This window comes from Danio aesculapii, chromosome 23 (genome assembly GCF_903798145.1).
Source record: "Danio aesculapii chromosome 23, fDanAes4.1, whole genome shotgun sequence".
Lineage (NCBI taxonomy): Eukaryota > Metazoa > Chordata > Actinopteri > Cypriniformes > Danionidae > Danio > Danio aesculapii.
In genome coordinates, this window is record NC_079457.1 from 31906484 (window position 1) to 31922847 (window position 16364).

At 35.3% G+C, this 16364-nt stretch overlaps 1 protein-coding gene across 1 annotated transcript in view; it reads right to left on the reverse strand.

The window, feature by feature from the left end:
- sulf2b (sulfatase 2b) overlaps positions 1-6608 on the reverse strand; it is a 371838-nt gene extending 365230 nt beyond the window's left edge. Inside the window, exon 1 of the mRNA XM_056449039.1 lies at positions 6183-6608. The gene's annotated coding sequence lies outside the window, so the exon portion shown is untranslated. The remainder of the gene's footprint in view (positions 1-6182) is intronic.
- Between the last annotated feature and the right edge of the window lie 9756 nt (positions 6609-16364).

Here is a 16364-nt window from a genome sequence, read left to right on the forward strand (position 1 = left end):
ATGTCCTGTTTTCAATCCCTTTAGATGACTTTGGTCTGTGCTGAGTTCATATACAATTGAACTGCACCAGAGTTCGTCTTTTCAGCTGTCTTAGTCCACTTGTATGGTGCGTACAAATGTTTTGGATGGCAGCGTTCGCACTTATTCAAAAGAACCACATTAACAGAATTGACTGAAACAAGAATTTGTTTTAACTGAACACATCCTGTCTTTCAAAAAAGTCAAATTGCCACTAGTTAATAATTCACGTGCTGTAAAATTAAACACAACTACTTTTGTATAGGGGAGCATGGGGCACAAAGTAATTCAGGATAAAATGTAACATGGAGTTTTAAGGTATTTGCTCAGGGTTAACCATGACATGCTTTCAAGGTTTTCACCACAGTGTCGGCAGACGTCTTCCTGCCAACTATTGAAAAAGTTTGGCAAAATTTGGATGAGAAACACAGGAGAAACCATTTTTGTAGCATAAAAGTATTTTTTATTATACTCGATATTTTTTTATTTAAAAAAAAATCTGTAAAAGTATGTACATAAAATCTTATATTGTAGTGATTACATCTTCTAGACTAAAAGATGGAGCCATTTTAAAAGATGTAAAAAACACATAGTGACTGCTAGCAAGTTTTGATGAAAACCTGACACAGTGGGGTTAGTTGTAACAGTGTGTTACAAATAAACGACACACTGTTGGTCATCAATTAAACTAACAAAGTAATTGTTGAATTTTGAGTGTATTGTTGAGAATTTTTATATAATTTTTTTTTTTTTATAGAAAATATTTTAATAGAAAAAAAGTATTGCTAATAATGCAAATAAATGCATTGCATAATAATGGATAAAAATGCAAATAAAACCAAATGTGTTTATCCAGTGGATAAATAAATAAACATGCTGTGCTATATAGAATAAAAAAATTGTTAAGTACTGAGGAAATATAGCTACTATTTACAGTAAATTGAATTAACTGTGACTCTTTTTACTGCACAGATACCATAGGTCCGGTCATCATACTTTCAGTGCTCATTTGTAGGAGAGGCTTGTGTGTTGTTGGTAAAAAAAAATATATGGTTTGTGTAACACTATTACTTTGTTCATTATTTTTAACCAAAATGTTGAGTTACTAAGTTAGTTTAAAGTTTTATTACTTTCAAATAAAATAAAAAAAACTGCAAAAATAGATTTTAACCATTATTGGAGAAAATAAATCAACATATTTGTATTTTCTGGCAGAATTAAATTAAATTAATCTTTATTTCTGTAGCACTTTTACAATGTAGATTTTGTCAAAGCAGCTTAACATAGAAGTTCTAGTAAATTGAAACGTTGTCAGTCCAGTTTCAGAGTTGGAGTTCAGTTTAGTTCAGTTCAGTGTGGTTTAATTTTCACTGGTGAAAGTCCAAACACTGAAGACCAAATCCATCGATGTGCAGCTCCACAAGTCCCAAACCATGCAAGCCAGTGGTCAAATAGTTAAATTATCATCAAACTCTAGTGGGTCTTATAGGCTATATATGAATGTCAAGCCAAGATTCATTTAAACAGATTTTTTTAAACCAAAACTATCTCTCATTCATTCGTTTTCCTTTGTCTTAGTCCCTTATTTATCAGGTGTTGCCACAGCGGAATGACCTGCCAACTTTTCCAGCATATGTTTTAGCAGCGGATGCCCTTCCAGCCGCAACCAAGTACTGGGAAATCTACATCTCTGCTTAAGCACAAAATTGTATTTATTTATTTTAATTGAAATTAAAGGAAATCAATTTTTTAATTTTTTTTTACTTTACTCCAAAGGTAAATCATCCTCCCCTTATCCAAAAATCTCTATAGACTATTCTGAGGGATGTAAATAAAAATAATAATCCCAACGTGTTTCCTGTTTTACATTTTTAATTTCTGTAACTTCTGGGAATCAAAAAAGAGCCACATATTGATAAATGTTATGATAGCTGATTTAACATTAAGTTATGATTGAATTGCCTCTTGTTACAATTATGAAATAGTTTGATAACATTGTTCATAACATTGTGACCACATTGAAATGGTCTATATATGAAGAGTTCAGATGCAAAAACTTCTAAATCCATCAGACCTCTTTTCTTGTAAATGAGCATTTTCTATCAGGCTCCTCTGATAAGGTTCAGACATTTCATTTTATATGTAATGAAAAGGTTATTAGCTAGTTAAATAAAATACCTTTTTTTCAAAAATGTCACTTTAGACAATTCTTTGTTTTTTAACAAGGTAAATTTTCTTTTGCGATAAGCTAAATCCACGTCTGTTTTTATGCAACACCCTTTAAATCCACCTATTGGAACAAGACAGTGTAATTAGTTGAAAATAAAGATGCCATTGGAAATTATTTTACCAAACATAAAACACATTATACAAACCACCGAAATTTAAAATATATAAATCTGTCAAGTAAGCGGCGGTTCATTCCGCTGTGATAAACCGGGGAAAAAGCAGAAGGAAAATGAATGAATGAAATCTGTAAAGTAAGTACATTAATCAATAACTTTAAAACCTGTTGTCATTTCTGATATTTGGGATTTAGATTTAATGTAAGGAGAACAATGTAAACATTGCAAACACTGTAAACTAAGCTTGGTAAAGATTCAAATAATGTTGTCTAAAAAACATTGTGAAACATCAATATCTGTGCATTGTCTATTAATATAAAAAGCTTATCAGGTCTATAGGTATTATGAAGTAATACAAATAATGTATAGTTTTATACATTATATTTAACTTTTTAAAAATAGCTTAAATTAGAAAATAAAACACAAGGTAGGTCTACTGGGAAAAAAGGGGATGTCTCTCAGACAATTTTAGAAGCTGTCATTCATTCATTCTCACCATACGTAAGGTCTTTGTCCCGTGTTTATCCTCATAGCATTCACGTGGGATAAAAGAATAGCATCTTTACTCTTTTTCGTAAAATGGAGTTGCCGTTTATTCTGAACTCTTCATATATTTTTTTATCTTATCAATACTTCATAATTTAGCCCCATTATCTACTAGGTTTCAGAGGTGCAATTTTGGCATGTATGCCATGGCCGGCAAACCTCTGATTAATGGCAAGAACTGCGAGGGAAAAAACTTGTATCACCCTCACACACATACTCTCCCACACTTTTAATTATCTTACCTTGGCTCCTTATTATGAGTGAGACTAATTAACAGCAGTTCATAAAATGAAAACCTTCTTTTCTTGGCCCGAACACACTCAGCGGAAGTCAAACATCTGGCAGTTTGAAACAGCTGCCATCTTTCTTCAAAATCTGTTGCTTTAAAGAGAAAGGCAAAAAAGGTTCATGGGCATCAGAGCCGATCACCTATGAAACGGTTCCATTCCACTGACATCGGCCACAACATAAGCGCTGAGTGTGGTAACTTCCTCTCAGTCATAAAACATCCCTCCACTAAGGTTAACAGCAGGAGGAGAGGAGAACTAGAGCAGAAAAGGAGCGATGATGAAGGAGAGACAAAGAAAGAAAGAGAGAGAGAACTAAAGCAGAAGCCTCCAATCTGCCGGTCCCGCTTCGCCACCTGTCAAAATCGTGGGAATTTACTAACTAAATGTAAGCAATCAGTGTAAACATTGGCTAGACCATTGAAGGCTAACCACAGTCCGAGTCCCAAATTCAACATGGTACTCAAAAACACAGTGCCAAAGTAAAGAAGCAGACACCAGCTCACACACACACACACACACACACACACACACACACACACACACACACACACTTATCAAAGGCTGCTTGTAAGCCTGTGCTAATCTTCCGCCACCATTGCTTGTACATTCATTCGAAACTGAAATCATCACAGCGAAATTAGATGATGGTTTGGTTAAGCGTTGGCACTGCTTTCGCTTCCTTTAAAAAAAAAAAAAGAAGTGAACGAGGGTTTTTTTTTTGTCAGCTCAGCAAGTCTTGTTAGCAAAGATATAATCTAAAGTAGTCCTTATCATAGCATAAAGTAAGATATGCAGCTTATCCAGGACTGCTATTTAAATCTGCAATGCCGTGGAAAAAGAAATCACATTTAGCTGAGTTGTGAGTTTGCCATGTGAACTGAATTTCATGAGGAGCACTGGGTGCTATAAAATAATATGTATACAATAAAGACAATGCATGTTTTTATATTGCGTTTTCCACACTTGTCGCATGCAACAACAAACGTAAAACATGACAAGTATAGTTTGCAAAAAGAGCCAAAGAAAGTCTTATCAATCTAAAATGCCCAAAATGCACATTCTTTTAAAATGAATGCAAACTTTTCCACACCAAGGATTCATGAGACCAATAGATAATAATTAAGTGATGAATCATTTTGGCCAAGTGAATAAAAGTGGTTCAACTGCTAAAACATGTCTGTACAATATATTATTATTTCCCTGCACAATTAAAGCCATTTAAAAGCATGATTTCAAATAACTTTGAGCCTAAAGCAGTGTAAATACGGAAAGATATTAGGGCTGCACAATATTGGTAATCTGACATTGCGATGGGTTGTTTTTCTGCGATATATATTGCAATATGAATATTATTTCACAAGATGGCTTGAATAGCTCTATGGGAAAAAATCACTTATTGATTAGCTTGATTTTATGAAGCTGTGAATCATGTATAAAAACATAATAAACAAATTGAATAATTATAATATGGCAAAGGGGAAAAAAGTAAAATAAACAGTGGTTTATGGTTTCCAGAGAGTCAAACAGTATTCAGGAACAGAATTGGAACAATAAAAATGTTAAACAAAAACTTTATAGTCTTCATTTTATTAACAAGTTAAGTTTTATTAATAGTTTAAGTAAAAAATTCTGAAAAAAACTCTTAATAAATTCTTATTAATTCTTCATTCTAGTTACAAATGTTGTTTCACTCTGATATGGCTATACTTTGCTATGACTCCACAAATCTCATGTATTCTCAATTGTTGATCATCTATAATCCAGACTCAACACTGCATATCCTGCGATGTGACTATTGCGGACACACACATTGCAATATTGATGCTGCAACGATATATTGTGCAGCCCTAGTTAATATGACACCTTATTGTTACATATATTGAAATGCAAAGTACACGTTTGCTACCATTTTTAAGTCATTGGATGTTGTGTTTATTACCTAAAATTTCGCACACACTTCAGTTGATCGTTTTATTCATTTTTCAAGATCATAAAAACCTTTGGAGTGAAATAAAATGTGAGTTTATTTACAAAACCATCCATTAAGTGGCATACATTTCAAAACATTTAAAGCTGATTAATGAGCATCACATAATGGACCTCATAAAGCATAGAATTGAAAGGACGGTAACACTTTATTTTGATGGTCCAGTTGAGTATTCGTAGACTATCTGCTTAATATTTGTTGATATGCACCTTCAACAGACATTTAACTGACTATAAGAAACTTTGCAAGTACATGACAACTTACAATAACCATAACCCCAACCTAACAGTCTACTTATAATCTAATGAGAATTAGTTGGCATGTAGAAGCAATGTAAGTTAAATTCAACAGAGCATGACCGAAAGCACAGTTTTATAACACAGCAAAAAGGTGACAACTTCCAAGAAGCAACTTTGTTTGCTCACAACATTGCTATTTAAAACTTTACTATTATTCGAAGGAAAAAAAGAATAACCGTGTCCAAATATGTTTTTTGATAGCACTTTTTTAACAGATGACATGTAAACCATTAAAGAGCATCTAAGGGTGAGATTTTGGAGAGAATAGGATATCTCCAACCCATCATTAGCAGGCTTTCTCTCTCTGACACATGAGCGTGTCTGTGGAGGGAACTGGGTGTAACTCTGTCCCTCCCTTTCTTTCAGAAACTCTCCAGTCAGTCAGTCAGTCAGTCAGTGAACTAATAATATCAACAACACCCATGAGCCCACATACAAGTACAGAAATCACAGAAAAATGACACATGCACTGTATGCACAGTAACACAAGCCGAGGCAAAGAGCCAGCTGCTCCTTTAAGAATTAGCAAGTGGAGAGCGAACAGAACGGGAGGGAGAGCCTATACTCGCAAATGTGGAACATCAAATTGGTTGTTCTGAAGAACTCCCAGTGTGCGGTTACATCAGCTGAGCACGGGGAGCAAGAACGAGAGAGAAAAGAAAGAGGGGAGAAAATAGGGTATGTGACTAAAGCTTACCTCATGCACAGCTGCAGGGAAAGCAGGTGGCAGTTTGTTCCCTTCTGTCCTGCGGTGGACACCCCGAATTTGGCGAGCCAGGCAGGAGGTGCTGGTCAAGGTGCACTTTTGTCCTCTTCTATCCTGATATCTGTCTTCCTACACCCTGTTGCACTGTTGTCACAGCATTGCTGCGAAGTTTGTCAAACTTTCAAATGACTGTCAACACAGAAGTAAGAGCGAGAGAGGCTGGACGGAAAGTTTTAAAGAGAGACAAGTAAAAAAAAAAAGTTCTAACTGAAGCGGTTTCAATTTCCTGAAGTACCTTGCACTCTCTCTCTCTTTCTTTCTCTCTCTTTCCGTGTTTGAACTCTACCAGAGGCTGTGAGCTGGCTGAATCGGGACAGCAAGAGCCATCTGTTAAAACACGCCTGCCTCCTTTGCTTTACTCACATTCTCTTTCAATCACTGAGCGACCGAGAGAAGAGAAAGAGGAAGGGGGGGGGGGAGGCAAAGAAAGAGAGATACTGAAAAAGAGAGGCTGTACTGCCTGCTGGTACCCAATCTGAACACACAAACACTCTCATAGGGCAGCACAGGCGGAGCTTGCGGACAGAGAGAGTGAAAGGGAAAAGCTTGGCTTCGGTGTGCAGTATTCATGGTTATTCATGTGGCTTCTACCTTCTGGGCTTAATAGTGCGAGTAAGCCAGAGGAGCAGCACTTCAGAAACAGCTTTAGCCACACACATTTGTTATAAATCTGAAGCAACTTCTGGGAATACAGACAGAAGCACAATTAAACAAGTCCTGTCTGTTTTTTTTTTTTTTTTTTTTTTTTTTTTTTTCGTTTGCTGGATGTTCAATGCAATGTCAAGTTTTAGCTAGATCTTTAACAATAGAATTTGGCCAAGTTTTTTTTTTTATATTACAGTTTTTCTCGATTGCTACAACACACTTTCTGAACCCTTGCTCCATTTTCTTACACCATTAAACACAAAACCTCATCTTCAAGCATTATTAACAACTTTTACTTTTGCCTAAAATATGTTTTTCCTGTGTTCAGTATCAAGCACTGCTCTCAAACAATAAACAAAGTGATTAAATGATATACACGATCAAGCAGTCAGTAAACAATACAACATAAAACAGAAAACACATTCATTAAAACATATAGTTCTCAGGGTGAAGTACATTTTTAATCTCAATGTTTAGGGCCATATAATTTGTTCATTGTACAGTATAGAGCCTATAATGCATTGTACTGCAGCAGTGGTCCTCAACCACCGAGCCGCAGACCGGTACCAGTCCGTGGACAAATTGGTACTGGGCCACACAAGAAATCCTTAATTATTTCGCTTTTATTTATTATCTGAGTCTGAACAATCTTTTATTTTGAAAAATGGACATATTCTCTCAGTTACATCTCGGTCACTTGAGCGCGCAAACTTAACCCATAAGCAGCAAAATGAGTAAGAAACAGACATCTTTGGAAAGTTTCTTTGCTAAGGGGTAAGGGCCCAGTGAACGACCCACGAACTGCCAAGGTATGGATCCACAACCCATTTGTCAACAAATCAGGTGAATGCACCATGGCTGTGGAAGAAAATCAACTGATGGAGATTGCAAATGATGGCGGACTTTTAAGGGTCGTTTGTATATCGTGTCTTTTCTAGAATTTGCTCAAGTTCATTGTTTCCAATGGAGATGCGCGGCTTGCACGAGTTGACCGATCAGCTTCAGCTTGTATGGAATATACACAATTCGCTAAGACTAATTATTTTAAGACAAACACACAATACCCAAAACACTACAGTGCTCTGTAATTTTCTATAAATAAAACTTGTATCAGAGTGACAGCAATGTTTTGTCAGCTTGTCATCCTCTGAGAAAACAATTGATGGTCGCTCATGTGCAGTATGCACTTCAAAGCGGAGATCATTATGTTTTATCAAATATTGGTGGTCTTAGTTTTATTTTAATGTGAAATTATAATATAGACAAAAGTCCAGTTAAGTTATCTGCCTTCCACACACAAGTGCTCCTATCAAGGTCATTAATATATAAGCATAATTTTCCCGCATATTAGAATAATAGACAACTAATACAAATGCAATTTTTTTACAACAAAATTTATTTGGTTAGTCAGTTTTATAATAAAGATGGTATACTTTTCTTACAATGAATTCCTTTCTCATCACAGTATCTCAATAACCCTGCAAGTTTTCAACTGTTATTGGTTCAATTCCTTCAGAGACCCATATGTTATTTAGTGGTATTAATCAAGACCATCGTCTTTTGATTTTACTAAATCTTGTGTTGGCAAAACTTGTTTTACAGTAAACACCATGAGTAATAATAGAGCTTTTCAAACTCTTTTCCAAAAAGAAATCACTATTGTTCCTTATATAAAGTTTTATTGGATGTCTTTATTAAAGGGTGACTTGATTTGCTGAAAAAAAAGTGTGGCTGTTACCACAGAAATATCAGGTTAGAAACAAAATTAAAGAAATATCCTATAAACTTCTCCACAGGTTTTATCCAGTTAAACATTATTTACAAAGATGTAAAAGTGGAATTGATGTAAATTGTATTTTTGTAATGAATACGAGGAGACGGTTTTACACTTTTGGTATTGTACATACTCAGTCAAAAGGAAGAGGTGCAAAAGATTATTAACAATTTTCAGTGTTCAAAACCTCTTTCATCATTGTGGGAAAATGTACTTTTTGGCGTTACTGTCTAATTTACTAATAAGCAACCAAATTTTAAGGTATTGATCACTGAAATATGCTTGTATATTACCAGCAACAGAGACTCTTTAAACAAGGAAGCCTACCCACTTTAAAAAATTATGACCTCTATAATGTATTTATTTAATTATTACATATGTACATTTTGTATATTTGTATTTTATTTATAATTACCCCCTGGCATGTATATTTTTTGTGTTGTAAAATTTTATTTGCTGTTCTTTAAATAAATAAAAACATTCAAAGCAGATGAACAAAATGAACTGGAACATGAACTAACTTTAACCTGAAGATTCAGAAACACACCCCATACGCTACAGATGGACTGTTTTGAAGATATTTGCTTTAAAATTGAGTAATTAGTGGAAAACTGAAGTGCTTTAATAGAATCGCATTCAAACACTGAACACAACAACAAATATCTTTATTTTTCTAGCGAGTTGGAGCTAAATTATGTTTCCAGACTTGAGTAAACCTTACGAGCATTAAGCAACCTGTCATTATGGGGCTCCTCGTTCTTTCACATTGACCGATAGCAACTCGCCTGTATCTGACCCTGAATACAATGGAAGGAGGGGGTTAGCACAGCTTACAGACAACTACTAACATAAAACTAATCCTGCTGGATGTTAAATAGTTATTTTTGCTAACGAATGGCTTGAGTTAGCAGATCTTATGCTGTTGGCTGCGCACCTTACTGTAACCTAATGTTGCAAACGCTTCGTGTAAGACACATTTTCTGCACAAATTCCTTTTAAATGCTGATTTATTTAGGCTACGTCAGTTCATTAACCAAGCGAACAACCTGTTCTTGTCCAAATTAAGGCAAAGTTGACAGTAAAAATGTCATCCGATGTCCTGAGGCTGTCATGTTTCTGCGACTGTTAGCGAAACCGTAATAAGCTAAACATTGCTTCGGAGGGCGCTTCCGGTATACAATTCCGCTGTGAAAAAGGTCTATTGTCAAGTGTTGACCAGTCTGGGGTGATAAAAAGGTTGAGGACCACTGTACTACAGTTTACAATACTAAAAAGGTCTAAAAAAAAATCAAAGGTGGAAACGTGATCGATTAGCTTCTTCTTGTGTTTGGGCTGGGTCAGGCCAGAACACTTCACAAGACAATATTGTCTCTTTTGAAGCAACGGGGGAAGAAGCCTCTTGTGTGCCGTATACAGCCCTGACATGATTCCTCACCTATATCACCACAAGCTAAATCCATAACTTGCAGCAGATCTACTCTGTTGTAGGGTTGGCTATCATATACTTTTCATAAAACTTCACAATCGGATTCAGGAAAGGCGAGTATGGAGGGAGGTACAAGTTCATAAACTGCCCATTGCACTCATCCTCTCACATCCGCTTAGACACCCTCCTTCCCACCTTCAACAACCTGTTTGCTTATTTCGGTTGTGTCACATAATTTCAAAAATGTGACATCAATTTTGAGTTGTTGTGTTTAATCAATAACATCTTTTTCTCTATTTGTATTTGATTGTTGCTACTTGTGTCTCCTTACATGTCTCACAAAGAACTTTGAGGGAATTATGTTATTCAATATACAAAGAGTTCAGATGCAAAAACCTCTAAATTCCGTCTGAAATTTTCTCCTAAAATTTGCATTTTTACCAGGCTACTGTGTGTAGGTTCACTAATATCACTTTTATGGCAAAGAATAAGTTCTTTCTATGGTCTTTAAAGTGAAATAACGCAACATAAACAAAGGAGGCTGAGAAAAAGATGAATTTTCAATGGAAATTTGAAATTTGAAAATATATATATATAAATATATATATACAGGGGCACCGCTAGGGGGGTAAGTTAGGATGATTTTAAGGGCCCATACATTTAGGGGGCCCCCAGAGACATTATCAAGGGTCTGCTGCTACACCCTCCCCCGCGCTTAACTTGCATTCGCAGTTTCAACCGATTCCTCCCCTCCCTTTACACTTTCAAACGCAATCACCCCCTGTTTCTGTTGCACAAAAAGAAACTGCTGCAACTAAACAAAGTTATGCCAACTGTGCGCTAGTTTAAAGTTCTGAGTTTATACACCGATGCTAATCCGCACACACTGGATTTACTTTGGCTGAGGCACCTAGCAGCAGGCCATTCACATACTGTGTCTTTTCCGCACGCAAGTTCATTATTTTCAATGGAGGCGTGCAGCTTGTGCAGGCATATAGGGAGCGACGCATGTCCAAGCTGTACCACACGCTAGCGCCTACTAGGCGCACCAAGCTGAATGCATCTCACGCTGAAGCGGTTTTCAGTGCAACGTAAACAAACTGTGAGTTAGATGACTTATTAAAAATTATTAAAATGATTATGTATGAAAACAGATGATAACAGTTCAGTTAAATACTTCGCTAATATATAGCTTAGACAAACACTATAATTTTTATTCTTATATTTATACATTTTTATTCATTTATTAATTGTTCTGTTTTTTGTTTTCAGTGTGAAATGATTGTTTAAATCAAAAACTTTTTTCACTTATTTTTAAGTTTAAAGAGAGAAATGGACTATTGTTTTTTATTTTATTTGTTTATTTTGTGCTCTATAAATTGGTTACTGAGCAACAATAAATATGAGGAGTTTTCATGTGATTTTCTAAACTAGTAGTGTTTTGAAATTAATCAATGCATATTAATCATGATAATTGAGAAACCATGATTATTTCTCAGACTATAATCATTCAACCAAAATCCATAATCATTGCATCCTTAAAGCCCTGCTCACACTGTGAGATTTCAGCCGCGATTTTGTCATCGCAGACAAATTTGGGACACCCTAAAAGATTCCTAAAATCCTAGGCTAAAATCGGTTGTCTTTGTTCGTTGCTTTGACATGTTTACTGACAGCCTGACACATACACACATACACACATATACATATACATATATATATATATATATATATATATATATATATATATATATATATATATACACACATATATATACACACATATATATACACACATATACATATACATATATATATATATATATATATATATATATATATATATATATATATATATATATATAGGGCATTCGCTGCGTAAAACATATGCTGGATAAGTTGGCGGTTCATTCCGCTGTAGCGACCCCAGATTAATAAAGGGACTAAGCCGAAAAGAGAATGAAATGAAATGAAATAATGAATGAATGAATATATATATATATATATATACACTGACAAGGATGCAAAGATGCAACTTCACAAAAAAAGCTAAAAACGTATACTAGGATGTATAATTATGTGTATCAGTTTCAAAACATCCTGGTGTACATTTTTAGTTTTTTGAAAAGTACTCTCTTGCTCTTTTATACAGAATTTGAAAAAAAAATTATGAATACAAAGTTAAAAACAGTGTTCATTTTTTAAAATTTCTTATCATGTTACTTTATTGCCTCTTCAAATCATGTTTTGAGTTCCCAAAACAGTTGTTCAGTCAACAGTTTTCACCAAGGTTTATAAGGAAACTTTATCATCCAGATACTTAAATCAAATGAAATTTAAAACAAACTTCCTCAGAGTTTGAGCTCTCCTCCAAAACACAGGTACATGACACAAAGACAGAATTTCTGATTTAATGCAAGAAGTCAATGAAGCTTTATATTTTATGCTTGTGTCGATTTTTCCATTTCTCTGCATGCTATTCCTGAGAACTGTGAGGTAAGAGAATGTTCTATGAGAATGATATAAACGGTACATGGTGAACCTGTAAGGTTATCCACCGCCTCCAAGGCCTCGTGTAACAGATTTAACTATGACCGGAATAGAACTCAAGGATTTCAATTATGAAGGGAAACGGGAGCGAGAAACTAGATTTTTACATTTCCTGAAGAAAATGTAAGTAAGTGCTTGCTTCTGCAAAACTAACCAACTCAATGTTTGGTGGTTGCTAGGTGATTACTAACTGACCTTTATTTATAGTCAGATTAAAATCATTCTTACTCATGAAATCAAACTTCATTTTAAAGCACATTTCATGAGTACTTTATATTAGGACACACCATATTTATAGGTCGCACTGTTTGTGTCATCAGGTTCAGCACTACAATTGGCTCCTGGTTTGACACTGCCACAGTTTCATCAGAAATTCAGGTTTCTATAAAATTGCAATCTCACTAACTACGAGGTTTGAAGATTACACAAAATCCTTTTTATCAACAAAAGCTTTTTTACATTTCTACATCACTGCACACTGCTAAACTAATTAAACCAATCAAGGGTTTACAGGTCATAGCAATGAACTTAGAAAATTTAAACCACTATATATAATATAGTGATATAAGTTTGTGTAAAGCCCCAGTCAGATCACACAATTTTTATCATCTGTTAGGAAATTCACTATGTCAGATTATTAGATTTTGTCTTGATAAAATCTTGACTTGATCGTGGGTAACAAATGTGCCAGACGTTCCTTAACGATCAGTCATCCCAAGACATCTACGAACAGCGTTATTTCTCAAAGCAGTCACAAGTGTTGCTATAACAATATTTCTTATCTTATTCATTTCAATGTTTTTTTCAATCTCAATAAACACTGATGCTTTCTGACAACTAATAACTACATCATTTAAGGGCATTCGTTACAACATGGATAGGATCAAACTTATGATTCCTTTTTAATATTAAGATGTTTTCTTTTAAATCTAAATGTACATTTTTCCAGCCTTGAGTTGCTTATTAATTAACACTTCCTCATTTGAACATGCCGCGAGTGAGACAAACAAAATGAAAGCACATCAGCACCAAGGAAAAATCAGATGCTCAGGACAAAATAATGACATAAAAAATTAGCCAACAGTACAGAGGTTTGTGATACAACAATCAGAGTGAAGCATCAATTGAATCCTTATTTTCCAAGGAGCGAAACAAATCATCCACCGGAGTAGCGGAGGGGCACAAACAAAAAAATGAATTTGTATATTTTTCTTGGAAATTAATTTTGTTTGGTATAATTCTTATCTTTTAATTTAGTTTTTGTTGGTCAGTTATCTACAAGATAAACAAGAATAACGAATAACATCTGAGGTGAAGTGCTTCAAAGCCAGACTGCTATATGCTTCAGTGCACAAACTGGTTTGTTAAATAAAATAGAATCTAGCCTAAATAAAGTTAAAGTGAAATATTCAGTTTCAGATCAACTTATATTAGGCTGTTTTCATTTTTACTGACAAAATAATCCATTGTGCTGGTCAGTTTCAATTTAAATAGTTTAATCAAGTAATTTGAATAAGCAAGACAGTCTTTAACAATGTATTCACAGCACTAAACATGTTTCCAGACTACCTCCGAAGAACGAACTCAGTTGGAAGGCTGAGAGAACTCAGAAACTTCTTGTGAGAATGGAGATGTCTGTATACTCGTGCAAGTCTGTCAGATAAAATTGCTCAAAACACTTTATTCTTTTAGAGAAAGTAGTTAAAGTTTGCATAACCAATGATTGATCTTATTCACTTGAGACCCACCCATAAGTAAATATGCTGGCTATTTTTTGATTACCTGACCCACGGATAAAAGGCAGCATCCGCGGATATATCTTAGAAATGACGTGCTCCTATATTGTCCACGTGACACCTACGTGATGGAACTCGTTGTGAAGTTCGGGAAAAAAATTAAACATGCTAGACAATCTGCGATGGTGTCGTGAGGCATCGCAGACATGGTATTGGTTATCATGAACTATGCCACATTACACGAGAAGGATTGAATCTTGTGTCATGACGTCTATTTTTCATTTACGACTCCCCACGACACCCTACATCAAGGAAATCGTGCTGAAATCGTGACAAAATCGTGTGATCTGACCAGAACCTAAGGATGTTTTGAGGCCTGTTTTACCATCTAATAGGTAAAAAAGACAAGTCTGCAATCACTAAGATTTTTTTCTGTTTGGAAAGTTCTACCATATCAGTTTAGAGGCATCACAGACATGGTCTCGGTTGTGGTGAACTATGCCACTTAACACGAGAAGAAACGCTTGAATCTTGTGTCATGACGTCCATTTGTCATTTACAACTCCCCACGACACACTACGTCACTGAAATTGTGCTGAAATTGTGACAAAATCGTGAGATCTGACCAGGGCTTAAGGATGTTTTGAGGCCTATTTTACCATCTAATAGGTGAAAAAGACAAGTCTGCAGCCACTAAGAAGTTTTTTTTTTCTGTTTGTAAAGATCTAGCATATCAGTTTACAGGCAAAAAAAATGACGATACACAGCTATAGTAAGCAGTAAAAGTCATCTAACAAAATTTTTTTGAATGTATCCGCTCCTTCCCATATGCCATTGGACAGGTGGAAGCAGCTTCATAGAAACTTTTCAAAGAGAACTTTTTTCACCCTGGAAACTTCAGTGTTGCTTTCTGAATGCTCTGTGTAGAATAAAAAAGCAGGAAAGAAAATAAGTTGATGATGAAGGGAGTATAGGACAGGCAAATGAAAGCACTGGAGGAGAATGGGTAGACAAATAGTTTCCATATCAAAGTAAAGTTGCCTCTCTCCTGCTCTCTCTCTCACTCTGTTTATCCACAATCTCATTGCATTCCATTCTTTCATGGTAATAGAGATAAGTGCCTACCTCTTTTTCTCTTCTTCTTGCTGAGGCATCAGAAGCTAAAGGTTGTATATATCTATCACTGTCTGAGTGGCAGGAAGCTGACAAATGCCCTGGCGCTCGTTTTTAAGAGTCATCCATTTGGAAAAGACACAGCACAGCAAGGAGATTACACGTGGATGATCAGAATTTGCTCTATAACCAATCGCACTCTCAATCCTAATGGACAGGATGGATTAAATTTAATCTGGATCTTTTCAGGGGGAGTCGCGTGAAAGCAGTTTATGACCAGACTAGGCAACTGGATCATGGCTTGAACTTTGCTTGCTCCCTCCAAACTGAGCTCTCAAAATCCAGATTAGATTCATTCACATTAAGGAGAGACTAATCTGATGTGTTTATGTGCACTTACCTTGCAATACAAACATACAGTCAAATGCACATGAGCATATAAAGTGCTTCAAATAATAAACTCCACCTGTAAACACTCAGAGGTTAAGTGCAATAGAGCTGTTTTATCCATACTGTGTCAAAAACACGACATTAAATGTGCAGAATGTTATTACAGTATATGTTAATACAGTATGTGAGCATCACATTTTTCTGAAACAATAAAAGTGTTAAACAAAAAACATGTCATAGTCTTTGTGTTTTTTAACATGTGTTTAGATATCCAAGTAAAATAAAACTAATTCAAACATTTAATCAGGAGTTTTCTTTTAAAAACGTCCTGCTGTTATCAGCGCGCAATGAATCTTGGGACGTTCGAGGCTGCGAAGGATCCACTGGTTGTGTCCTTCCTTATCTGGGAAACGAAGGATGCATTTTAAGGCTGCGTTTGAAGGAGACTTCGAATTATTTTAAACTGAGACCGCCTTCGT